The 26,817-nt window shown below is 46.0% G+C and overlaps 1 pseudogene; it reads left to right on the top strand.

Annotated features, from left to right (window-relative positions):
- Nucleotides 1-26,817, top strand: part of LOC121574538 — a 106,859-nt pseudogene that overhangs the window by 31,391 nt on the left and 48,651 nt on the right.

Consider the following 26,817-nt stretch of genomic DNA (forward strand, 5'->3'; position numbering starts at 1 on the left):
GTGCTCTTCACAGATGAAAGCAGGTTCACACTGAGCACATGTGACAGACGTGACAGAGCCTGGAGACGCTGTGGAGAACGTTCTGCTGCCTGCAACATCCTCCAGCATGATCGGTTTGGCGGTGGGTCAGTCATGGTGTGGGGTGGCATTTCTTTGGGGGGCCGCACAGCCCTCCATGTGCTCGCCAGAGGTAGCCTGACTGCCGTTAGGTACCGAGATGAGATCCTCAGATCCCTCGTGAGACCATATGCTGGTGCGGTTGGCCCTGGGTTCCTCCTAATGCAAGACAATGCTAGACCTCATGTGGCTGGAGTGTGTCAGCAGTTCCTGCAAGAGGAAGGCATTGATGCTATGGACCGCCCGTTCCCCAGACCTGAATCCAATTGAGCACATCTGGGACATCATGTCTCGCTCCATGCACCAACGCCACGTTGCACCACAGACTGTCCAGGAGTTGGTGGATGCTTTAGTCCAGGTCTGGGAGGAGATCCCTCAGGAGACCATCCGCCACCTCATCAGGAGCATGCCCAGGCGTTGTAGGGAGGTCATACAGGCACGTGGAGGCCACACACACTACTGAGCCTCATTTTGACTTGTTTTAAGGACATTTCATCAAAGTTGGATCAGCCTGTAGTGTGGTTTTCCACTTTAATTTTGAGGGTGACTCCAAATCCAGACCTCCATTGATTGATGCATTTGATTTCCATTGATAATTTTTGTGATTTTGTTGTCAGCACATTCAACTATGTAAAGAAAAAAGTATTTAATAAGATTATTTCATTCATTCAGATCTAGGATGTGTTATTTTAGTGTTCCCTTTATTTTTTTGAGCAGTGTATATCCACAGTAAAACGAGTCCTATATTGACATAACCTGAAAGGCCGCTCAGCAAGGAGGAAGCCACTGCTCCAAAACCATCATAAAAAGCCAGACTACGGTTTGCAACTGCACATGGGGACAAAGATCGTATTTTTGGGAGAAATGTCCTCTGGTCTGATGAAACAGAAATAGAACTGTTTGGCATATAATGACCATCGTTATGTTTGGAGGAAAAAGGGGGATGCTTGCAAGCCGAAGAACACAATCCCAAACGTGAAGCACAGGGTTGGCAGCATCATGCTGTGGGGGTGCTTTGCTGCAGGAGGGACTGATGCACTTCACAAAATAGATGGCATCATGAGGAAGGACAATTATGTGGCCATATTGAAGCAACATCTCAAGACATCAGTCAGGAAGTTAAAGCTTGGTCGCAAATGGGTCTTCCAATGGACAATGACCCCAAGCATACTTCCAAAGTTGTGGCAAAATGGCTTAAGGACAACAAAGTCAAGGTATTGTAGTGGCCATCACGAAGCCCTGACCTCAATCCTATAGAACATTTGTGGGCAGAACTGAAAAGCTGTGTGCGAGCAAGGAGGCCTACAAACCGGACTCAGTTACACCAGCTCTGTCAGGAGGAATGGGCCAAAATTCACCCAACTTATTGTGGGAAGCTTGTGGAAGGCTACCTGAAACGTTTGACCCAAGTGAAACAATTTAAAGGCAATGCTACGAAATACTAATTGAGTGTATGTAAACGTCTGACCCACTGGGAATGTGATGAAAGAAATAAAAGGTGAAAGAAATAATTCTCTCTACTATTATTCTGACATTTCACGTTCTTAAAATAAAGTGGTGATCCTAACTGACCTAAGACAGGGAATTTGTACTAGGATTTAAATGTCAGGAATTGTGAAAAACTGAGTTTAAATGTATTTGGTTAAGGTGTATGTAAACTTCCGACTTTAACTGTATTACCTAGTCGGATAGTTTTTGTGTGTTCTATGCAAGAGTAATATTCCTCTCGAGGTGCATTCAAGTTGGGAGAGCCATAGGAGGGAAACATGTATTCTGACAAGCAGTCTATGCACAACAATTCTAAATGCAATCGCTGGAAAACACTTTGGAAAGCAGTTGTGGCAAATGTATTTTGAAGGCAGTTTTGGCCTTTGCGGTGGCATATATTCATGGAGGCCGCCCGTAGCATTGAATGCATGGGAAGTCGGTGAGCATTTGGCCTCCCTTAATAAAAAAATTATAGCCAATCAGCGTTGAGCTAAACTGAGTGAGCTCAACTGTGAATGGTCCTGGCGCACCAAATAAAAGTGTGAAGGGAAGCCAGTTTGGATCTGGCTTCACATCAATCACATCACAACAAGATGAATTGTTGCATCTCGTTGTGTCGTTGTCCTCCGGTGGCTAGCTAGCTAAAATTGGCCTTTTCTTAAATTAGCTATGGATGGAGATAGGGATTTGGACTATGATTATAACTGTGATTCTGATCCAACCATAAATTCATACATTGTGCCCCTGCCTGAGATGATGAAGTTCAATATGTAGCTAGTAGGCTAATGTTAACTAGCTCGCTCATCGTTTCCCATGAAAGGAAGTTAGACGAGCGAGCAAGCATTTTAGCCAGGTAGTCTAGGACAACAAAAACTAAAAGTGTGTACTGTATGACGGCAACATGAAAGAGAGGATGGCATTGGCGTTTCTCTACGAGTAGGGTGAGTCAACATGTTTTTTCTACTTGCACAAATGCACGCATGCACACACACACAAATCAGTCCCATGGACAGCCACATCATATTTAGCTTACGTTAATTGGACCAAATTGTTTTTGGTATCTTTTAGTTGTCACTGTATTAGACTAAGCATAGGTGATTTGATGATGTTTAAATGTTGAAGTTGAAATGGTGCTGGAATAGTGGAGGCAGCTCCTGTTTTCTTTGCGACTTGCGGTAACTCTCAGTGGTTCTAAATCAATAGTTGTTAAGTAGTCCGACAATGTCGGAAACATGAACTTGCTTGACCATGCTGTTGGTCATGTAACTGTTTGTTACACGTAATATGCTTTGTGGACTTCACTGGACAGATGTTGCTGTCTGGATTTGTGATGAAACAAAGGTGTGGTTGAATTTATTCTGCCACTGTGTCTTCTTTGTCTTGTTTATTACACACACCTGGTTCATATCCCCCCCTCATCAGCACCTGTATAAGTATTCCCTCTGCCCCCCTTGTCTTTGTGTGTGATTGTTACTTTGTGGAGGTATCGCATGCTCGGTTGAGCATTTTGTTATTTTATCGGCGGGAATATTTACCTGTGTATGTTTGGTTCCCCGTATGCATTTCAGTCTCACTGGGATTGTGTTTACGCATTGCTACGGACTACATTATTGGGCTGATTTAAAGCATATTCCTTCTTCACACTCCTGCGCCTGACTCCGTCCATCCCCGCGCCCACAGAATCACACACCCAACAGCATGGAGTCAGCAGGAAACGGGAATATGCCTGGAGTCGTGGAGCGGGTCCGGGAGCACTCCAACATGCTAGTCAGCTTGGGCGACGCGATGGATCGGGTTCTCCAGGTCGTCCAACGCCTGGAGAGGACCAGACCCTTCGGGACCAGCTGAGCGACCAGATCCAGTCACCCACACCCTAGCACCCAGAGGGATTCACCTATCCCGACCGAGGGAGTACGACGGGACAGCGGCCCACTGCCAGGGATTCCTCCTGCAGCTGGACCTCTATTTTTCCAACAGTAGCCCGGCTCCCTCGGAGCGGGAGAAGGTGTCCGCCCTCTTCTCCTGCCTCTCGGGAAAGCCCTGGAGTGGGCCAACATGGTCTGGGGTGAAGGAGGAGTCGCGTTGGACAACTACGGTGCGTTCGCTCGCCTCTTCCAGGCAGTCTTCGATCATCCCCCCGAAGGAAGAGAGGCCGGTGAGTGCCTGGTCCAACTGAGGCAGGGGACGAGGACCGCGCAAGCCTTTGCCTTGGAGTTTAGAACTCTAGCGGCGGGGTCCGGGTGGAACGAGCGGGCCCTCATCGACCATTTCCGGTGCAGCCTGCGGGAGGACGTCCGACGGGAGCTAGCCTGCCGGGATGCCACGATGACTTTCAACCAGCTGGTGGACATGGCCATCCGGTTGGACAACCTGCTGGCTTCCAGAGGACGTCCTGGAAGGGGCCTGCCCGTTTCACCCCTCTGCAATCCGGATTACGTTCCGATGGAGCTGGGTGGTGCAGCGTTCCGGGAGAACGGAGGACGATAGATCCAGTGTCACTCTTGTGGCAAGAGAGGACATTCTGCTGCACGCTGTCGTCAGAGTTCTTCTGGGTCGGAAGGCGACAGGCAGGGCACTCTCGCGTCACCCCAGGTAGCGCAAATCCACACTCGTTCAGAGCCGAATACCTTAATTTGGCGCACGCGTTTTCTAAAACGCAGGCAACCAAATTACCACCCCACGCGATAAACCTCCGGGTAGACGCTGTGCCTCCCAGGAGTCATGTATATCCCCTGTCGCAGGATGAAACGGAGGCTTTAGAAACATACGTCTCCGAGTCCCTGCGCCAGGGGTTCATACGTCCCTCTTCACCCGCCTCTAGTTTATTTTTCGTGAAGAAGAAAGACCGAGGTCTACGCCCTTGCATTGATTACCGGGCACTAAATCGAACTACCATTCGCTACAGTTACCCTCTACCCCTTATCCCCTCTGTTATCGAATCAATGCATGTTGCGCGCTTCTTCACAAAATTAGATCTCAGGAGTGCGTACAACCTGGTGCGTGTCCGGGAGGGGGATGAGTGGAAGACAGCCTTTAGCACAACCACGGGGCATTATGAATACCTGGTGATGCGGTACGGGTTAATGAATGCTCCATCAGTCTTCCAGTCCTTTGTGAATTAGGCGTTTCGGGACATGCTTGGTCACGGTGTGGTGGTCTACATCGATGACATTCTGGAGTATTCCTCTACGCGCGCTGAGCATGTGTTCCTGGTTCGCAGAGTGCTTTGCCGACTGTTGGAGCATGACCTACAGTTGAAGTTGGAAGTTTACATACACATAGGTTGGAGTCATTAAAACTCGTTTTTCAACAACTCCACAAATTTCTTGTTAACAAACTATCGTGTTGGCAAGTCGGTTAGGACATCTACTTTGTGCATGACACAAGTAATTTTTCCAACAATTGTTTACAGACAGATTATTTCACTTATAATTCACTGTATCACAATTCCAGTGGGTCAGAGGTTTATATACACTAACTTGACGGTGCCATTAAACAACTTGGAAAATTCCAGAAAATGTCATGGCTTTAGAAGCTTCTGATAGGCTAATTTACATAATTTGAGTCAATTGGAGGTGTACCTGTGGATGTATTTCAACGCCTACCTTCACACTCAGTGCCTCTTTGCTTGACATCATGGCAAAATCAAAAGAGATCTCAAAACATTTTGTAGACCTTCACAAGTCTGGTTCATCCTTGGGAGCAATTTCCAAACGCCTGAAGGTACCCATGTTCATTTGTACAAACAATAATACGCAAGTATAAACACCATGGGACCACCAGCCGTCATACCGCTCAGGAAGGAGACGCATTCTGTCTCCTAGAGGTGAATGTACTTTGGTACGAAAAGTGCAACTCAATCCCAGAACAACAGCAAAGGACCTTGTGAAGATGCTGGAGGAAACAGGTACAAAAGTATCTATATCCACAGTAAAACGAGTCCTATATCGACATAACCTGAAAGGCCGCTCAGCAAGGAAGAAGCCAGTGCTCCAAAACCGCCATAAAAAAGCCAGACTACGGTTTGCAACTGCACATGGTGCATAAAAGCTGACAAAGATCGTACTTTTTGGAGAAATGTCCTCTGGTCTGATGAAACAAAAATAGAACTGTTTGGCCATAATGACCATCGTTATGTTTGGAGGAAAAAGGGGGTATCTTGCAAGCCGAAGAACACCATCCCAACCGTGAAGCACGGGGGTGGCAGCAGCATGCTGTGGGGGTGCTTTGCTGCAGGAGGGACTGGTGCACTTCACAAAATAGATGGCATCATGAGGAAGGACAATTATGTGGATATATTGAAGCAACATCTCAAGACATCAGTCAGGAAGTTAAAGCTTGGTCGCAAATGGGTCTTCCAAATGGACAATGACCCCAAGCATACTTCCAAAGTTGTGGCAAAAAGGCTTAAGGACAACAAAGTCAAGGTATTGGAGCGGCCATCACAAAGCCCTGACCTCAATCCTATAGACAATTTGTGGGCAGAGCTGAAAAAGCGTGTGTGAGCAAGGAGCCTACAAACCTGACTCAGTTACACCAGCTCTGTCAGGAGGAATGGGCCAAAATTCACCCAACTTATTGTGGGAAGCTTGTGGAAGACTACCCGAAACGTTTGACCCAAGTTAAACAATTTAAAGGCAATGCTACCAAATACTAATTGAGTGTATATAAACTTCTGATCCACTGGGAATGTGATGAAATAAATAAATCATTCTCTCTACTATTATTCTGACATTTCAAATTCTTAAAATAAAGTGGTGATCCTAACTGCCCTAAAACAGGGAATTTTTACTAGGATTAAATGTCAGGAATTGTGAAAAACTGAGTTTATATGTATTTGGCTAAGGTGTATGTAAACTTACGACTTCAACTGTATATGCCAAGGCAGAAAAGTGACTTCTTCCAACAGTCCGTCTCCTTCCTCGGATACCACATCACCACCTCAGGTGTGTAGATAGAGGGAGACCGCATTTCCGCTGTGCGGAATTGGCCGACCCCAACCACGGTGAAGGAGGTGCAGCGCATCATTGGCTTTTCCACTTACTATCGGAGGTTTATCCGGGGCTTTGGCAAGGTTGCAGCGCCCATCACCTCTCTGTTGAAGGGTGGGCTGTCCCGGCTCCGCTGGTCTGCTGAGGCTGACAGGGCTTTCAGTAACCTGAGGGCTCTGTTCACCTCAGCCCCGGTACTGGCCCATCCGGATCCATCATTGCCGTTTGTAGTGGAGGTGGATGCGTCCGAGGTAGGGGTAGGCGCTGTCCTACCCCAACGCTCGGGCACGCCACCCAAGCTCCGCCCTTGTGCCTTCTTTTCGAAGAAGCTCAGCCCGGCAGAGCAGAACTACGGCGTTGGTGATTTGGGAGCTGTTGGCTGTGGTCAGAGCCCTGACCGCGTGGAGGCACTTGCTCGAGGGGGCGGAACACCCTTTCCTCGTCTGGACTGACCACCGTAACCTGGAATACATCCGGGCAGCGAGGAGGCTGAACCCTAGCCAGGGGGGCCTTGTTCTTCACCAGGTTTGATTTCACGCTTTCCTACATACCATGCACTAAGAACGTGAAGGCAGACGCGCTGTCACGGCTGTATGACACAGAGGAGAGGCCCATAGACAACACCCCCATACTCCCGACCTCCTGCATTGTGGCGCCAGTAGTGTGGTCGGTGGGCGTTATGCACAGAGCCATCTCCACCTCAGTGCCCGGCTGGGCTGCGATACGTGCCGTCTATTGTCCGTGATCGTATTATTTATTGGGCACACACATCCCCCTCCTCTGGTCACCCAGGCATCGGCCGTACAGTGTGCTGCCTGACCGGGAAGTACTGGTGGCCTACCTTGGCTAAGGACGTGAGGGTGTATGTCTCCTCCTGCTCGGTGTGTGCCAAGAGTAAGGCACCTAGGCACCTTCCAGCGGGTAATTTACACCCCTTACCAGTTCCACATCGGCCATGGTCCCACTTATCTATTGACTTCCTAACCGATCTTCCCCTCTCTCAGGGTAATACCACCATCCTGGTCGTTGTGGACCACTTTTCTAAAGCCTGGCGCCTCCTTCCTCTGCCCAGTCTCCCCACGGCCCTGCAAACTGCAGAGGCTCTGTTTACTCACGTCTTCCGGCACCACGGGGTGCCAGAGGACATCGTGTCTGACCGGGGTCCCCAGTTTACGTCCAGGGTCTGTAAGGCGTTCATGGAATGTCTGGGGGTCTCAGAGCCTGACCTCTGGGTTTCACCCTGAGTCTAATGGGCAGGTGGAACGGGTGAATCAGGATGTGGGTAGGTTCCTGCGGTCCTACTACCAGAACCGGCTGGGGGAGTGGTCGGTGTTCTTGCCATGGTCCGAATATGCCCAGAACTCTCTCCGCCACTCCTGCACTAACCTAACTCCCTTTCAATGTGTCTTTGGGTATCAGCCGGTTCTGGCACCGTGGCATCAGAGCCAGACCGAAGCTCCTGCGGTGGACGACTGGTATCGGCACGCGGAGGAGACATGGAACGCTGCTCACATCCACCTCCAGTGCGTCGTGCGTCGCCAGAAAGCCAACGCTGACCGCCACCGTAGTGAGGCCCTGGTCTTTGTATCGGGTGATTGGGTCTGGCTCTCGACCCGGAATCTGCCCCTCCACCTGCCCTGCTGGAAGCTGAGCCTGCGGTTTGTGGGGCCGTTCAAAGCCCTGAGGAGAGTAAACAAGGTTACGTATAGGTTACTACTTCCTCCAGATTACCGTATTAACCCCTCGTTTCATCTGTCTCTCCTCAGGCCGGTGGTGGCTGGTCCGCTCCAAGAGTCTGAGGTGCGGGAGGTCCCTCCGCCCCCTCTGGACATCGAGGGGGGCCCCGGCGTACTCCGTCCGTTCCATCTTGGATTCGAGGCGTCGGGTGGAGGGCCTTCAGTACCTCGTGGAGTGGGAGGGGTACGGTCTGGAGGAGCGGTGCTGGGTCCCGGTGAGGGATGTCCTCGATCCCTCCCTGTTGCAGGATTTTCACCGTCGCCATCCGGCTCGCCCTGCTCCGCGTCCTCCTGGCCGTCCCCGAGGCCGGTGTCAGCACGCTGCTGGAGCTGCGCGTCAAGGGGGGGGGTACTGATTCGACTTCCTCCGAAGCTGCCTCCTCTCCTTGTTCGGGCATGCTTCGGTGTTCGTCATCACCGGCCTTCTAGCCACTGCAGCTCCTCATCTCATCATTCCATTTGTTTTGTCTTGTTTATTACACACACCTGGTTCATATCCCCCCTCATCAGCACCTGTATAAGTATTCCCTCTGCCCCCCTTGTCTTTGTGTGTGATTGTTACTTTGTGGAGGTATCGCATGCTCGGTTGAGCATTTAGTTATTTTATTGCCGGGAATATTTACCTGTGTATGTTTGGTTCCCCGTACGCATTTAAGTCTCACTGGAATTGTGTTTACGCATTGCTGCGAACTACCTTATTGGGCTGATTTAAAGCATATTCCTTCTTCACACTCCTGCGCCTGACTATGTCCATCCCCGTGCCCCCACACACACAGGTTGTAATATGCATTGTTTCCTGGCTTGGCTTCCCCAGTGATTTCACCCACGCACCGCTACTGGGCCTTTGTTAAGAAAGAGGGGGAATCCCAGTTTTACATTGCTACCACGTTTATTTCTCTACTCCTTCAATTGCGCACGTGGCATCGTTTTATAAATGCAGTTTTACAACCGGAGTTTCAAGCATGGTTGACGCGCAGCGCAATATAGTTCTTAAAGGGGCAATGGCTTCTTAAAATATCAATGACATACTTTGTAATAGAAACCAAAAAATATATTTTTTCGAGTGCATAATAATAACTTAATTAATTATATATTCATATTTAGAATAAAATTATGATAATAATTAATAACAACAATCAGGATGTAGTGTCCAATGGGGTGAATGCAGATGGACAAAACCCTATGCTTCATCCTATGTACATGTTATAGCCACTATGTTGCGTCAGTTGGGCCACAGGTGATAATGCGTATTGCTAATAGCACATCCAATATGTAAAAAATTATTTTAACATCATTTTAGCCAATATGTTATTGGGCCAATTTCTGGAGGTAGAAATAAAAAATATATATATACATATACAGTGGGGAGAACAAGTATTTGATACACTGCCGATTTTGCAGGTTTTCCTACTTACAAAGCATGTAGAGGTCTGTAATTTTTATCATAGGTACACTTCAACTGTGAGAGACGGAATCTAAAACAAAAATCCAGAACATCACATTGTATGATTTTTAAGTAATTAATTTGCATTTTATTGCATGACATAAGTATTTGATCACCTACCAACCAGTAAGAATTCCGGCTCTCACAGACCTGTTAGTTTTTCTTTAAGAAGCCCTCCTGTTCTCCCCTCATTACCTGTATTAACTGCACCTGTTTGAACTCGTTACCTGTATAAAAGAAACCTGTCCACACACTCAATCAAACAGACTCCAACCTCTCCACAATGGCCAAGACCAGAGAGCTGTGTAGGGACATCAGGGATACAATGGTAGACCTGCACAAGGCTGGGATGGGCTACAGGACAATAGGCAAGCAGCTTGGTGAGAAGGCAACAACTGTTGGCGCAATTATTAGAAAATGGAAGAAGTTCAAGATGACGGTCAATCACTCTCAGTCTGGGGCTCCATGCAAGATCTCACCTCGTGGGGCATCAATGATCATGAGAAAGGTGAGGGATCAGCCCAGAACTACACGGCAGGACCTGGTCAATGACCTGAAGAGAGCTGGGACCACAGTCTCAAAGAAAACCATTAGTAACACACTACGCCGTCATGGATTAAAATCCTGCAGCGCACGCAAGGTCCCCCTGCTCAAGCCAGCACATGTCCAGGCCCGTCTGAAGTTTGCCAATGACCATCTGGATGATCCAGAGGAGGAATGGGAGAAGGTCATGTGGTCTGATGAGACAAAAATAGAGCTTTTCGGTCTAAACTCCACTCGCCGTGTTTGGAGGAAGAAGAAGGATGAGTACAACCCCAAGAACACCATCCCAACCGTGAAGCATGGAGGTGGAAACATCATTCTTTGGGGATGCTTTTCTGCAAAGGGGACAGGACGACTGCACCGTATTGAGGGGAGGATGGATGGGGCCATGTATTGCGAGATCTTGGCCAACAACCTCCTTCCCTCAGTAAGAGCATTGAAGATGGGTCGTGGCTGGGTCTTCCAGCATGACAACGAATTAAAACACACAGCCAGGGCAACTAAGGAGTGGCTCCATAAGAAGCATCTCAAGGTCCTGGAGTGGCCTAGCCAGTCTCCAGACCTGAACCCAATAGAAAATCTTTGGAGGGAGCTGAAAGTCCGTATTGCCCAGCGACAGCCCCGAAACCTGAAGGATCTGGAAAAGGTCTGTATGGAGGAGTGGGCCGAAATCCCTGCTGCAGTGTGTGCAAACCTGGTCAAGACCTACAGGAAACGTATGATCTCTGTAATTGCAAACAAAGGTTTCTGTACCAAATATTAAGTTCTGCTTTTCTGATGTATCAAATACTTATGTCATGCAATAAAATCGAAATTAATTACTTAAAAATCATACAATGTGATTTTCCGGATTTTTGTTTTAGATTCCATCTCTCACAGTTGATGTGTACCTATGATAAAAAATTACAGACCTCTACATGCTTTGTAAGTAGGACAATGTGCAAAATCGGCAGTGTATCAAATACTTGTTCTCCCCACTGTATATATACAGTGAGGGGAAAAAAGTATTTGATCCCCTGCTGAATTTGTACGTTTGCAAAGACATGATCAGTCTATAATTTTAATGGTAGGTTTATTTGAACAGTGAGAGACAGAATAACAACAAAACAATTCAGAAAAACGCATGTCAAAAATGTTATAAATTGATTTGCATTTTAATGAGGGAAATAAGTATTTGAACCCTCTGCAAAACATGACTTAGTACTTGGTGGCAAAACCCTTGTTGGCAATCACAGAGGTCAGATGTTTATTGTAGTTGGCCACCAGGTTTGCACACATCTCAGGAGGGATTTTGTCCCACTCCTCTTTGCAGATCTTCTCCAAGTCATTAAGGTTTCGAGGCTGACGTTTGGCAACTCGAACCTTCAGCTCCCTCCACAGATTTTCTATGGGATTAAGGTCTGGAGACTGGCTAGGCCACTCCAGGACCTTAATGTGCTTCTTCTTGAGCCACTCCTTTGTTGCCTTGGCCGTGTGTTTTGGGTCATTGTCATGCTGGAATACCCATCCACGACCCATTTTCAATGCCCTGGCTGAGGGAAGGAGGTTCTCACCCAAGATTTGACGGTACATGGCCCCGTCCATCGTCCCTTTGATGCGGTGAAGTTGTCCTGTCCCCTTAGCAAAAAAACACTCCCAAAGCATAATGTTTCCACCTCCATGTTTGACGGTGGGGATGGTGTTCTTGGGGTCATAGGCAGCATTCCTCATCCTCCAAACACTGCGAGTTGAGTTGATGCCAAAGAGCTCAATTTTGGTCTCATCTGACCACAACACTTTCACCCAGTTCTCCTCTGAATCATTCAGATGTTCATTGGCAAAATTCAGACGGGCATGTAAATGTGATTTCTTGAGCAGGGGAACCTTGCGGGCGCTGCAGAATTTCAGTCCTTCACGGCGTAGTGTGTTACCAATTGTTTTCTTGGTGACTATGGTCCCAGCTGCCTTGAGATCATTGACAAGATCCTCCCGTGTAGTTCTGGGCTGATTCCGCACCGTTCTCATGATCAATGCAAATCCACGAGGTGAGATCTTGCATGGAGCCCCAGGCCGAGGGAGATTAACAGTTATTGTGTTTCTTCCATTTGCGAATAATCGCACCAACTGTTGTCACCTTCTCACCAAGCTGCTTGGCGATGGTCTGGTACCCCATTCCAGCCTTGTGTAGGTCTAGAATCTTGTCCCTGACATCCTTGGAGAGCTCTTTGGTCTTGTACCCCATTCCAGCCTTGTGTAGGTCTAGAATCTTGTACCTGACATCCTTGGAGAGCTCTTTGGTCTTGGCCATGGTGGAGAGTTTGGAATCTGATTGATTGCTTCTGTGGACAGGTGTCTTTTATACAGGTAACAAGCTGAGATTAAGAGCACTCCCTTTACGAGTGTGCTCCTAATCTCAGCTCGTTACCTGTATAAAAGACACCTGGGAGCCAGAAATCTTTCTGATTGAGAGGGGGTCAAATACCTACAGTGGGGAAAAAAAGTATTTAGTCAGCCACCAATTGTGCAAGTTCTCCCACTTAAAAAGATGAGAGATGCCTGTAATTTTCATCATAGGTACACGTCAACTATGACAGACAAATTGAGAAAAAAAATTCCAGAAAATCACATTGTAGGATTTTTAATGAATTTATTTGCAAATTATGGTGGAAAATAAGTATTTGGTCACCTACAAACAAGCAAGATTTCTGGCTCTCACAGACCTGTAACTTCTTCTTTAAGAGGCTCCTCTGTCCTCCCCTCGTTTCCTGTATTAATGGCACCTGTTTGAACTTGTTATCAGTATAAAATACACCTGTCCACAACCTCAAACAGTCACACTCCAAACTCCACTATGGCCAAGACCAAAGAGCTGTCAAAGGACACCAGAAACAAAATTGTAGACCTGCACCAGGCTGGGAAGACTGAATCTGCAATAGGTAAGCAGCTTGGTTTGAAGAAATCAACTGTGGGAGCAATTATTAGGAAATGGAAGACATACAACACCACTGATAATCTCCCTCGATCTGGGGCTCCACGCAAGATCTCACCCCGTGGGGTCAAAATGATCACAAGAACGGTGAGCAAAAAATCCCAGAACCACACGGGGGGACCTAGTGAATGACCTGCAGAGAGCTGGGACCAAAGTAACAAAGCCTACCATCAGTAACACACTACGCCGCCAGGGACTCAAATCCTGCTGTGTCCCCCTGCTTAAGCCAGTACATGTCCAGGCCCGTCTGAAGTTTGCTAGAGTGCATTTGGATGATCCAGAAGAGGATTGGGAGAATATCATATGGTCAGATGAAACCAAAATATAACTTTTTGGTAAAAACTCAACTCGTCGTGTTTGGAGTACAAAGAATGCTGAGTTGCATCCAAAGAACACCATACCTACTGTGAAGCATGGGGGTGGAAACATCATGCTTTGGGGCTGTTTTTCTGCAAAGGGACCAGGACGACTGATCCGTGTAAAGGAAAGAATGAATGGGGCCATGTATCGTGAGATTTTGAGTGAAAACCTCCTTCCATCAGCAAGGGCATTGAAGATGAAACGTGGCTGGGTCTTTCAGCATGACAATGATCCCAAACACACCGCCCGGGCAACGAAGGAGTGGCTTCGTAAGAAGCATTTCAAGGTCCTGGAGTGGCCTAGCCAGTCTCCAGATCTCAACCCCATAGAAAATCTTTGGAGGGGAGTTGAAAATCCGTGTTGCCCAGCGACAGCCCCAAAACATCACTGCTCTAGAGGAGATCTGCATGGAGGAATGGGCCAAAATACCAGCAACAGTGTGTGAAAACCTTGTGAAGACTTACAGAAAACGCTTTGACCTGTGTCATTGCCAACAAAGGGTATATAACAAAGTATTGAGAAACTTTTTTGTTATTGACCAAATACTTATTTTCCACCATAATTTGCAAATAAATTCATTAAAAATCCTACAATGTGATTTTCTGGAATTTCTTTTCTCATTTTGTCTGTCATAGTTGACGTGTACCTATGATGAAAATGACAGGCCTCTCTCATCTTTTTAAGTGGGAGAACTTGCACAATTGGTGGCTGACTAAATACTTTTTTTCCCCACTGTATTTCCCTCATGTTTGACATGTGTTTTTCTGGATTTTTTTGTTATTCTGTCTCTCACTGTTCAAATTAAAATTATAGACTGATCATTTCTTTGTCAGTGGGCAAACATAAAAAATCAGCAGGGGAACAAATACTTTTTTCCCTCACTGTACATGATACTAAAATTTTACCTATACCCATCAAGAGGTTGCTACAACCTAACCTATGAATGAACGTTTACAACATAGGTGCACACAAATTTGAGGTGACAGACAATGACATTCAATACCGCCTTGCCCACTCTTGCCTGCATCTAGCTGATATGGTGTTATCATTAGTCCAGTAGTTGCAAACGAGAGTTTCTATTGGACAAATTCAGGTATGTTTATCCCCGTTTTGTTCCGTTTGCTTCCATTTAAGAAACGTTTTTCAACAGAATCGGCGGAATGAATACACCCCTGATCACTCGTAAACGGAGTTCACTCTCATAACAGCCACATTGTATTCCTTCTCTTCCCTTCGCTTGTGGACTTCAATGCACAACACATCAAAAAACCTTTCCAAGCCAAACCGCTACACACAGCATTGTTGTCACCATATTAGCTAAAGTAAAGTCATAGTCAGCATAGCTAATAGAACTAACACGTTAGTAAACCCGCTACAATCATGCAGTAACGTTAGTGTACAGTCAGTAAGCACTTAAATCGGCGAGCCCCGGTAGCAATAAATTAGTAATACCAAAATCTTAACTTGACTTGGAAGAGTTCCAGTGTTGTGTTGGAAAGTCATAGCCAGCTAGCTAACATAGCATCCCTCTGTTTGAGCAGGGTGTTTCAGTAGGCTAAACTAGCTCGCTGCATTTGCTAGCTAAGTAAGTTAAAGTGAGAGAAAAAAAGAATATCTTGCTTCTCCTTCATTTTGGAAGAATTTAAATTGTTTAACTATTGTCTTTCTCTCTCTGAGTCAACTATTCACCACATTTTATACACTGCAGTGCTAGCTAGCTGTAGCTTATGCTTTCAGTACTAGATTAATTCTCTGATCCTTTGATTGGGTGGACAACATGTCAGTTCATGCTGCAAGAGTTCTGATGGGCTGGAGGACGTCCTACGGAAGTTGTCATAATTACTGTGTAAGTCTATGGAAGTGGGTGAGAACCATGAGCCTCCTAGGTTTTGTATTGAAGTCAATGTACCCAGAGGAGGACGGAAGCTAGCTGTCCTCCGGCTACACCATGGTGCTACCCTACAGAGTGCTGTTGAGTCTAATGTAGACATTCTTTGCAAAATTGTGTTTTAATCAGTTATTTGGTGACGTGATTATATTTAGTATAGTTTTATCTAAAAAGGATAACTCTTTTAATGTTTTACAATTTCAAATGTTTATGAAATTCACTGAGGATGGTCCTCTCCTTCCTCCTCTGAGGAGCCTCCACTGACACACACACACACACACACACACACAGCTTGGAGGCACACACAGAGATTGCTGGGGATTCCGCTCATCTCGGCGGCGAGGCGATGGTTTCCTCTGGACGCCACAGGAATGCCAGCTATGTTCCCTTCATTGTAGCATCGCTGGGGCTGATGGGACGAGGGCTGGCTGGAGTATATGTGTGTGTGTGTGTGAGGCAGACGAGGGTTATTGTCCACAGAAGATTTAGACTTCATGTTTTATAGGCTTTTCAGCTGCTGACATAATTCAGACATGTTTCCAGAGAGGACTGACAGGAGGGTTAAACGGTGGAGACACAAACACATACATTATATCATGTGCACACTCTCACCCAGTCGTCCTCTTATCTCTAAGGGTCAGGCTTAGTTTGTTTAGTTTTTAGTTGGGTTTTATGTGTGTGTGTTTCCTCATGTGAATTCATTTGAGACTTCCCAAGCACAGGCATTCATTCCATTGGGAGAGTCATGAGAAGAGTGACAGGTTGAACTACTAGTCATACAGTATCATGTCACTGCCAGCTCAACTCCTAACATATACTCACTGTCGACCTCCCTCCAGTTCTAAGCCTGTCTCTTTTGCTTGTGTCCTGTTCACCTTAACAGTATCCTCTCTCACCTTAGTGACGTGGACTAGCTATAGAGGCTGCTATCTGCCTGTTTAGGGTTGGGCTCCAGATTAGCCGTGACTCACCAGGACAACATGAGAAGACTTGGCAGTGTGTCTGTGTTTGTGTGTGTAGTTGTAGGTGTGTGTGTGTGTGTGTATGGTGAGATGCAGTGACCCGGCGCTCTGTGCGTGTGGGAGAACGGGAACAGGCAGGCAGCGGCACACATGTAGGTCTCTCCTGCAATTCTCTCTGTGTGTGTGTGTGTGTATGCCTCCTTATGTGTGTGTGCCTGCGTATATGTGTGTGTTTTGTAAACACACCAGAGAGCCAGAGAAATGAAGTATTGGACAAACACTCAGACAAGCAGTCTACTCTGTTGTAGTGGGAATCTGACTGTGTGTCAGGGCAGTGTGTTCCCAGCTCCTGCCAAGAGGCTTGGAGTCTTTAAAAAAAATGTGTTTAATTGAATTTTTTATAACAATTATTTATTTACAACATATCACACTCAATCAACAACAAAACACACCATATGTAAACACATGACACAAAATTGTTCTCTCATCCTGGTCTAAATAATGTTTAGACTTATAAAGGCACATTTCTATACTTTACTTTAGTTTCTTTGCATATCACATTTAATCCAAAAAACAAAAAAACAGGAGAATGTTGCATATATGGGAAACAAATAAATAGGTAATTAATAGTATGAATAATGATAAAATTGCAGTCATGATAATCTTGCAGTCATGAAGAAAGAAATGCTGCAGTTCAGTTTCTCATTATGTACAGTTGAAGTCGGAAGTTTACATACACCTTAGCCAAATACATTTAAACTCAGTTTTTCACAATTCCTGACATTTAATCCTGTCTTATGTCAGTTAGGATCACCACTTTATTTTAAGAATGTGAAATGTCAGAATAGTAGTAGAGAGAATGATTTATTTCAGCTTTTATTTTCTTTCATCACATTCCCAGTGGGTCAGAAGTTTACATACACTCAATTAGTATTTGGTAGCATTGCCTTCACTTGGGTTAAATGTTTCGGGTAGCCTTCCAAAAGCTTCCCACAATAAGTTGGGTGAATTTTGGCCCATTCCTCCTGACGGAGCTGGTGTAACTGAATCAGGTTTGTAGGCCTCCTTGCTCGCACACGCTTTTTCAGTTCTGCCCACAACTTTTCTATAGGATTGAGGTCAGGGCTTTGTGATGGCCACTCCAATACCTTGACTTTGTTGTTCGTAAGCCATTTTGCCACAACTTTGGAAGTATGCTTGGGGTCATTGTCCATTTGGAAGACCCATTTGCGATCAAGCTTTAACTTCCTGACTGATGTCTTGAGATGTTGCTTCAATATATCCACATAATTTTCCTTCCTCATGATGCCATCTATTTTGTGAAGTGCACCAGTCCCTCCTGCAGCAAAGCACCCCCACAGCATGATGCTGCCACCCCCGTGCTTCACGGTTGGGATGGTGTTCTTCGGCTTACAAGCCTTCCCCTTTTTCCTCCAAACATAACGATGGTCATTATGGCCAAACAGTTCTGTTTTTGTTTCATCAGACCAGAGGACATTTCTCCAAAAAGTACGATCTTTGTCAGCTTTTATGCACCATGTGCAGTTGCAAACCGTATACTGGCTTTTTTATGACGGTTTTGGAGCAGTGGCTTCTTCCTTGCTGAGCGGCCTTTCAGGTTATGTCGATATAGAACTCGTTTTACTGTGGATATAGATAATTTTGTACCTGTTTCCTCCAGCATCTTCACAAGGTCCTTTGCTGTTGTTCTGGGATTGATTTGCACTTTTCGCACCAAAGTACGTTCATCTCTAGGAGACAGAACGCGTCTCCTTCCTGAGCGGTATGACGGCTGCGTGGTCCCATGGTGTTTATACTTGCGTACTATTGTTTGTACAGTTGAACGTGGTACCTTCAGGCATTTGCAAATTGCTCCCAAAGATTAACCAGACTTGTGGAGGTCTACAATTTTTTTCTAATGTCTTGGCTGATTTCTTTTGATTTTCCCATGATGTCAAGCAAGAGGCACCTGAGTTTGAAGGTAGGCCTTGAAATACATCCACAGGTACACCTCCAATTGACTCAAATGTAAATTAGCCTATCAGAAGCTTCTAAAGCCATGACAATTTTCTGGAATTTTCCAAGCTGTTTAAAGGCACAGTCAACTTAGTGTATGTAAACTTCTGACCGACTGGAATTGTGATACAGTGAATAATAATTGAAATAATCTGTCTTTAAACAATTGTTGGAAAAATTACTTGTGTCATGCGCAAAGTAGATGTCCTAACCGACTTGCCAAAACTATAGTTTGTTAACAAGAAATTTGTGGAGTGGTTAAAAAACAAGTTTTAATGACTCCAACCTAAGTGTATGTAAACTTCCAACTTCAACTGTAGCTTAATTTTTGTGTATTTTATTCATCTTGTGTTACTATTATTGTAAATGTTTTACTCTGCATCGTTGGGAAGGGCAAGTAAGCAAGCATTTCATGGTAAAGTCTACACCTGTTGTATTCGGCGCATGTGACAAATACAATTTTATTTGATTATTAATTACATATTATATTTGACATACAGTACATTTCCCCCTGTTTTCATTCAGTCTAAGACAGTAGCTTCAAACTTGGCCCATATCTTTTCGTATTCCTTTGAATTTCTATTTCCATTTGCAATAGTTTTTAAAAAATGTACAGTATTCATTGACAACTTCAGCAAATGAGGGTGGCTGCTTCTCATTCCAATGCCTTAAAATTACCCTTTTAGCAATGAGAGCGAGGCTGCATTTAGACAGGCAGCCCAATTCGGATCTTTTTTTCATTAATTGGTCTTTTGACCAATCAGATCAGCTCTGAAAAAGAGCCGATGTGAAAAGATCTGATGTGATTGTGATTGGTCAAATTAGACCAATTAGTGGGAAAAATAATTGGGCTGCCTGTCTAAACGCATTTTTACTGGAGGATGTGAGGAGTAGGCTTACAGTAGACTAGGTCAGTCCTGGAAGTTTCCTGTGTTGTGTTTTGGGGCAGGAAATGCATTCCCTCCCACTTTTTCAGAATTATTTTGTTGATTTTTGATATTGCAGCAGCCAGTGAAGCTTCTTAGTAATAATGAAGGTAAATTAATATTTTTTCTGGGATTATTGGGAATCGATGTTCTTGAGAAAGATTATAAACCCGCGCCACTCAGTCAACATCCGAGATGAGTGATAAGGTATTGAGTCATGCAGGGGAGTGCACCTGCCCCAGAGAAGACCTTAGTGAGAACATTTCTCCATCCTGAGTGTACACACACATGTACACACACACACATTTCTCCCTGCTGAATGTACAGGCTGTTGCTTCACTGCACAGCCCTATCCTGTCCTTGCTGTCCTGGTTCCTAACGTAAGTCTTGCCCCACCCTACTGTATTGCGAGAGAGAATGCCATGGCGTAATATTGCTTAATGATGGACTGCCCTGTGACTGTGATTGGAGTAGAACATGCGTCACTAAGCTCACCACTCCTACATATGTCCTCACAAATACTCACATACGTACCCACACTGGCACCGCTTTTCAAAGCTACCCTTGCTATAACCGTTAAAAGGTCAGTTGTAAGGGTAATTTATGAAACGCCCTGTTTTTAAGTTTGCTCATTTCTGAGTACTGTATGAGCATGTCTGTTTGTATTTGGGTACGTTTGTGGACAGTATGTGTGCTTTTGTTGATTGGTTTCAAAGTGTGTGTGTGTGTGTGTGTGTTTTTGGTTTTACTATCCTTGTGGGGACCAGAATCTTCACAAGGATAGTAAAACAAGGAACAATTTCCGAGCCCCACAAGAAAAATGCTATTTTAGGCTTAGGGGTTAGGTTTAGGGTTAGGGTGACAATTAGGGTTAGGGGTTTAGGGTTAAGTTTAGGGTTAGGGGTTAAGGATAATAGGATTTTGAATAGGAATCAATTGTTTGGTCCCTACAAGGATAGTAAAACAAACATGTGTGTGTCTGTGTTTTGTGTGTGTGTGTGTATGTATGTATGTATGTATGTATGTATGTATGTATGTCTGTGTGTGTTATCTTCTACCGTATGCATGTGTGTGTGGTCTAGGAGTGTCTCTTTCTTAGCTCTGACGGTGGTGATATTGAGTGCCATCTTGTCTGATCTTGTTGAGGGAGCGTAAGCTGTTAGTCTGTTCAGCCAAACTTTCACCAGTGCCACCACACATCAAAGAAGGACTCCACCCTCTTCTCCCCTCCTCAACCCTCCTCTCCTTCCTCCACCCTCCTCTCCTTCCTCCACCCTCCTCTCCCTCCATTCTCTCACTGGAAGCATAATTAAAAGAGTAAATAAACAACAAGCAGAAATGTAAACAGGACGGCACGATATCAAAGAGGCTCCTCAGAGCAGAGGCATGCTGGGCTCATGCACCTGCCTATCAGCAACCAGTCTACTCTGTCTCACTGACGGCTGCTTACACTAAAGACATGGGAATAAAATAGGATTAAATGAGTGAAGGTTCTCCTTTTCATTCTCTTCATTAGCATTATGTGGCATCAATTTGCCAGTTATACACACTTCACAGATGCATGCTTCACACGTACACACTTCACAGATGCACACACACACACTTCACAGATACACACACTTCAGATACTCACTTCACAAACACACTTCAGTAGGTCTGCAGATTCCGCCCCTTATATGGGGCAACCGACCGACGCTTCGTTGCTGCCACGTCATTTCAGTATTGGTTGTATTAGTGTAGTGTCACCCAAGGGGCCATGGGGAGCTTTGTCACAGGTGCAGCTCTCAGTGTGTGTGTGTGTAACGGTTTCTTGTCCCAAGCTTTTGTTTCAGTGCTTTGATGTTTCAGTAAGGGAGTTTTGACTCTTTTTTTAGCTCTAGGCCTCAAACCCTTTGTCCCTCACCTCTGTTTTACCTCAACACGCAGCTTGTATTCACTTATCTTTTACATGGAGGTTTCTCTGCAGTCGTTTGCCCTTTATCCCTTATTACTCAGAACTCATTTATAAATCCCCCCATCTGAATCATATGGATCGAATGGCTGGAAGGTAAAGAGGAGACAGGCAAGCCATGCAAATTTATGTTCTGATCATACAAAGAAAGGCAGAGGAGTAGTTTTAAAAATAAAATAAAGTTGTCATGACCATTCATATAGGTACTATTATGCATAGGCCTACACCAATTTTTTATATGAACTATTTCCATAAGAGTTCTTCCCTCTTTTAATGCAAATGATGCCAGGGGTCTTCTGAAAGCTTCCATTGAGTCATAAATTCCAACAATGCTGTTGATGTACAACTGACCTCCCACTCTCCACTTCCTCTCTTTCAACCTCTCTCTTTCTCTCTCTCTCCCCCTCTGTCTCTCTGTCTTTCAGGGTCCACACATAGCGTCAGTGACCCTTGCAGCGTATGAATGTGGTTCAGTGGACTTCCTGGAGCCCCCCTAACCAGAGCAGATCATCTGCCCCCAGGAGGAGGTCCTGTTGGGGGAGACGGAGGCCGGCGGGGGCAGCAGCAGCAGCTGTACAGGGAGGCTTCTCCCTCTGGACAATCGTCTCCAAGGTCCGCCTAGAAGCCTGCATGTGGGTGAGTCTACTGTAACTGTACTTGTAGCCTACGCACGGTTAACACACAGTCTACTGGATAGTCCATGGCATATAGACACACAGTCAACTGGACAGTCCATGGCACATAGACACACAGTCTACTGGACAGTCCATGGCACATAGACACACAGTCAACTGGACAGTCCATGGCACATAGACACACAGTCTACTGGACAGTCCATGGCACATAGACACACAGTCTACTGGACAGTCCATGGCACATAGACACACAGTCAACTGGACAGTCCATGGCACATAGACACACAGTCTACTGGACAGTCCATGGCACATAGACACACAGTCAACTGGACAGTCCATGGCACATAGACACACAGTCTACTGGACAGTCCATGGCACATAGACACACAGTCTAAACCCCAGCCTTTTAGGGTGAATTTCAGGTGGTTTAACACCTCTAACCAAACCTAGCCATGTGGTTAGGTACTGGGTACTTGAGACTGATAGTTGACAATCCTTCATCACTGTCACACACACACCACTGTCGCACATACTGGAGCAAGAGCCAGCCCCTGGCACAGGTATAGGGTATGCCTGCACCAGATATTCTGGGTGTATTCTGACTCTGGAAGCCTGGTGGCTATGGTGACCACTACAATGACTCAGCCATATCTCTAACTGGTAACTGTCTGTATCAGCCACAGAACTACAATGAGATTATATTTCTATGGTATCAGCTTCCAACTGATGATCAGCAGTACTGTTCCTGAATTCTCAGCTTTCACGGCTCTTTTACCCGCGGTCAAGCAGCGTCAGGCCCTTTTTCAGTGCTTCCCTCTGTGTATAACTGTCAATACTGAGAAACACTGATGGTTAACAGACAGAGAGCTCTGAGAATAGAGAACTCATCTCTATGACCTGTGGTGAACTGAGGTATTTTACATTTTCCTCTAAGCTGACAGAAAATTAGAAATGGAAGCTATTATCTTACTCTGGTCTAGAGCACATTTCACATGTTACTGGGCGTGGGGAACAGAGTATTACTGCTGCTGCTTCTACTACTACTGCTGCTGCTACTACTGCTGCTGCTGTTACTGCTGCTGCTGCTACTACTGCTGCTACTGCTGCTACTACTGCTACTGCTGCTGCTGCTACTGCTGCTTCTACTACTGCTGCTACTGCTGCTGCTACTACTACTGCTGCTACTACTGCTGCTACTGCTACTGCTGCTGCTACTACTGCTGCTACTGCTACTGCTACTACTGCTGCTGCTACTACTGCTGCTACTACTGCTACTGCTGCTGCTTCTACTACTGCTACTGCTGCTGCTACTACTGCTGCTACTTCTGCTGCTACTACTACTACTGCTACTGCTGCTGCTGCTGCTACTACTGCTGCTGCTGGGGACCTTTCCCCTCAACAGAGTTGCTTTCCGCTGGGCTGGCTCCCCTTTACCCGGCCCCTTGTACTCTACTCAGAGGGACAGAGAGCTCGTGACTTCCTTATTGTTTGTGTCACAATAGCTTAACACACACAGGAACAGAGACAGACACACACACACGCGTCATAAGATTGGATATTGATGAGTTGTAGTGTATTCACAGATACTGTACATAATCGGAGCATCACATTTGAACATTGGACTGGACCTACAGTGGGGAGAACAAGTATTTCATACACTGCCGATTTTGCAGGTTTTCCTACTTACAAAGCATGTAGAGGTCTGTAATTTTTATCATAGGTACACTTCAACTGTGAGAGACGGAATCTAAAACAAAAATCCAGAAAATCACATTGTATGATTTTTAAGTAATTAATTTGCATTTTATTGCATGACATAAGTATTTGATCACCTACCAACCAGTAAGAATTCAGTCTCTCACAGTCCTGTTAGTTTTTCTTTAAGAAGCCCTCCTGTTCTCCACTCATTACCTGTATTAACTGCACCTGTTTGAACTCGTTACCTGTATAAAAGACACCTGTCCACACACTCAATCAAACAGACTCCAACCTCTCCACAATGGCCAAGACCAGACAGCTGTGTAAGGACATCAGGGATAAAATTGTAGACCTGCACAAGGCTGGGATGGGCTACAGGACAATAGGCAAGCAGCTTGGTGAGAAGGCAACAACTGTTGGCGCAATTATTAGAAAATGGAAGAAGTTCAAGATGACGGTCAATCACCCTCGGTCTGGGGCTCCATGCAAGATCTCACCTCGTGGGGCATCAATGATCATGAGGAAGGTGAGGGATCAGCCCAGAACTACATGGCAGGACCTGGTCAATGACCTGAAGAGAGCTGGGACCACAGTCTCAAAGAAAACCATTAGTAACACACTACGCCGTCATGGATAAAAATCCTGCAGCGCACGCAAGGTCCCCCTGCTCAAGCCAGCGCATGTCCAGGCCCGTCTGAAGTTTGCCAATGACCATCTGGATGATCCAGAGGAGGAATGGGAGGAGGTCATGTGGTCTGATGAGACAAAAATAGAGCTTTTTGGTCTTAACTCCACTCGCCGTGTTTGGAGGAGGAAGAAGGATGAGTACAACCCCAAGAACACCATCCCAACCGTGAAGCATGGAGGTGGAAACATCATTCTTTGGGGATGCTTTTCTGCAAAGGGGACAGGACGACTGCACCGTATTGAGGGGAGGATGGATGGGGCCATGTATCGCGAGATCTTGGCCAACAACCTCCTTCCCTCAGTAAGAGCATTGAAGATGGGTCGTGGCTGGGTCTTCCAGCATGACAACGAATTAAAACACACAGCCAGGGCAACTAAGGAGTGGCTCCGTAAGAAGCATCTCAAGGTCCTGGAGTGGCCTAGCCAGTCTCCAGACCTGAACCCAATAGAAAATCTTTGGAGGGAGCTGAAAGTCCGTATTGCCCAGCGACAGCCCCGAAACCTGAAGGATCTGGAGAAGGTCTGTATGGAGGAGTGGGCCGAAATCCCTGCTGCAGTGTGTGCAAACCTGGTCAAGACCTACAGGAAACGTATGATCTCTGTAATTGCAAACAAAGGTTTCTGTACCAAATATTAAGTTATGCTTTTCTGATGTATCAAATACTTATGTCATGCAATAAAATGCAAATGAATTACTTACAAATCATACAATGTGATTTTCTGGATTTTTGTTTTAGATTCCGTCTCTCACAATTGAAGTGTACCTATGATAAAAATTACAGACCTCTACATGCTTTGTAAGTAGGAAAACCTGCAAAATCGGCAGTGTATCAAATACTTGTTCTCCCCACTGTATATGGCCTCCCGACCACTGCGCCTCCCGAGTGGCGCAGTGGTCTAAGGCACTGCTTCGCAGTGCTAGCTGTGCCACTAGAGATCCTGGTTCGAATCCAGGCTCTGTCGTAGCCGGCCGCGACCGGGAGACCCATGTGGCGGCGCACAATTGGCCCAGCGTCGTCCAGGGTAGGGGAGGGAATGGCTGGCAGGGATGTAGCTCAGCATGGCGTTTGCAACGCCAGGGTTGTGGGTTTGATTCCCCAGGGGGGGGTATGAAAAAAATAATAATAATGTATGCACTAACTGTAAGTCGCTCTGGATAAGAGCGTCTGCTAAATGACTGAAATGTATAAAAAGGAGCTCTAAGCCAAAGGAAGGCAGCCGCTCCATAAAAAAAAAAAAAAAAGAAAAAAAAAAGAATGATCATGTATTCTGTGGTGATGCCAGTCTACTCGATCTGTTGTGTGTGTGGGTTGGTAGCTGGATCAGGAAGTGTGTGTGGTGGCTGATTTGTGCTGGTATCTGCTCTGGCTACATCCACGGCGCCAGACCAGGCCTGCTGGAGAGACCGTCTGCAAGGCCCACCCCATCTCACCTCAACTGAAAGCTACAGCACCTGTAGCGTTTTATCAGGGGGTTATCATCATCACCTGTAGTGTGTGTGTCTCTGTGTGTGTGAACTTCATAACGCCTCATTAAGAGTTGAGTGCTCTCCAGTGCTGAGGGTTCAGTCAGGTCAGGTGTATTCTACAACCATAGTTTTAGTTACGCCAGGATAAGTGTGATTTTCCTCATTCATTCCTCTTCTATTTTACCAGGAAGACTCCGATTTCAGTACAGCAGGTTCATGGTTTGTTTAGCTGGCAAGCCGTGCCCACACCAGAGAGTAATTATGCGGTAAGGGCACAGTGGTGTGTCCACTTAAAAAAATGTGCCGCAGGTGGCAGAAGGTTGGCACACACACACAGTAGTGCAGTACAGTGAATGAAACAGCTGCCCTGGAGATTAGGGCACGTCTGCATTATGAGCAAACTGGCAGGTTTCATCAAAGACTGCTGTGTTGACATGGAACACGATGTCCAGATTAAGTACCCCCTCACCCATCCCTCACCCACCTCTCCCTCACCCCAACCTCTCCCTCCGTCACCCCACCCGTCCTTCCCCTCCCACACCCTACCCTCCCTCCCTTCCTCACCCCATAACCTCCCTCCTCCCCTCCATCACCCATCCATCCAAAAACCTCCCCTCCCTCCCTCACCCATGCTACCCACCCCAAAACGTCCCTCCTCACCTCTCTCCCTCCTCACCTCCCTCACCCCACCGCTTCTAACAAGTTTCTCTGTGCCTGGAAACATTACCATAATGAGCTATGAGCAATTCCAAAGCACTCGGTTTCTCTGAAGGTTTTTCATTGTGTTAATTAAGTCTATTGCTCTGCGCTCCCTCATCCTCGTGTTCCTGGAGGTATGAACCCACTGAACCTGCCTGATAGAGGATTTGTTTCACTCAAATCTCTTCAGTTTTTTCTTCACAATTCGGCTCCGGAAATCACGGAGTGATGCAGGCTTAT

This window comes from Coregonus clupeaformis, chromosome 9, assembly GCF_020615455.1.
Source record: "Coregonus clupeaformis isolate EN_2021a chromosome 9, ASM2061545v1, whole genome shotgun sequence".
Taxonomy (NCBI): Eukaryota; Metazoa; Chordata; class Actinopteri; order Salmoniformes; family Salmonidae; genus Coregonus; species Coregonus clupeaformis.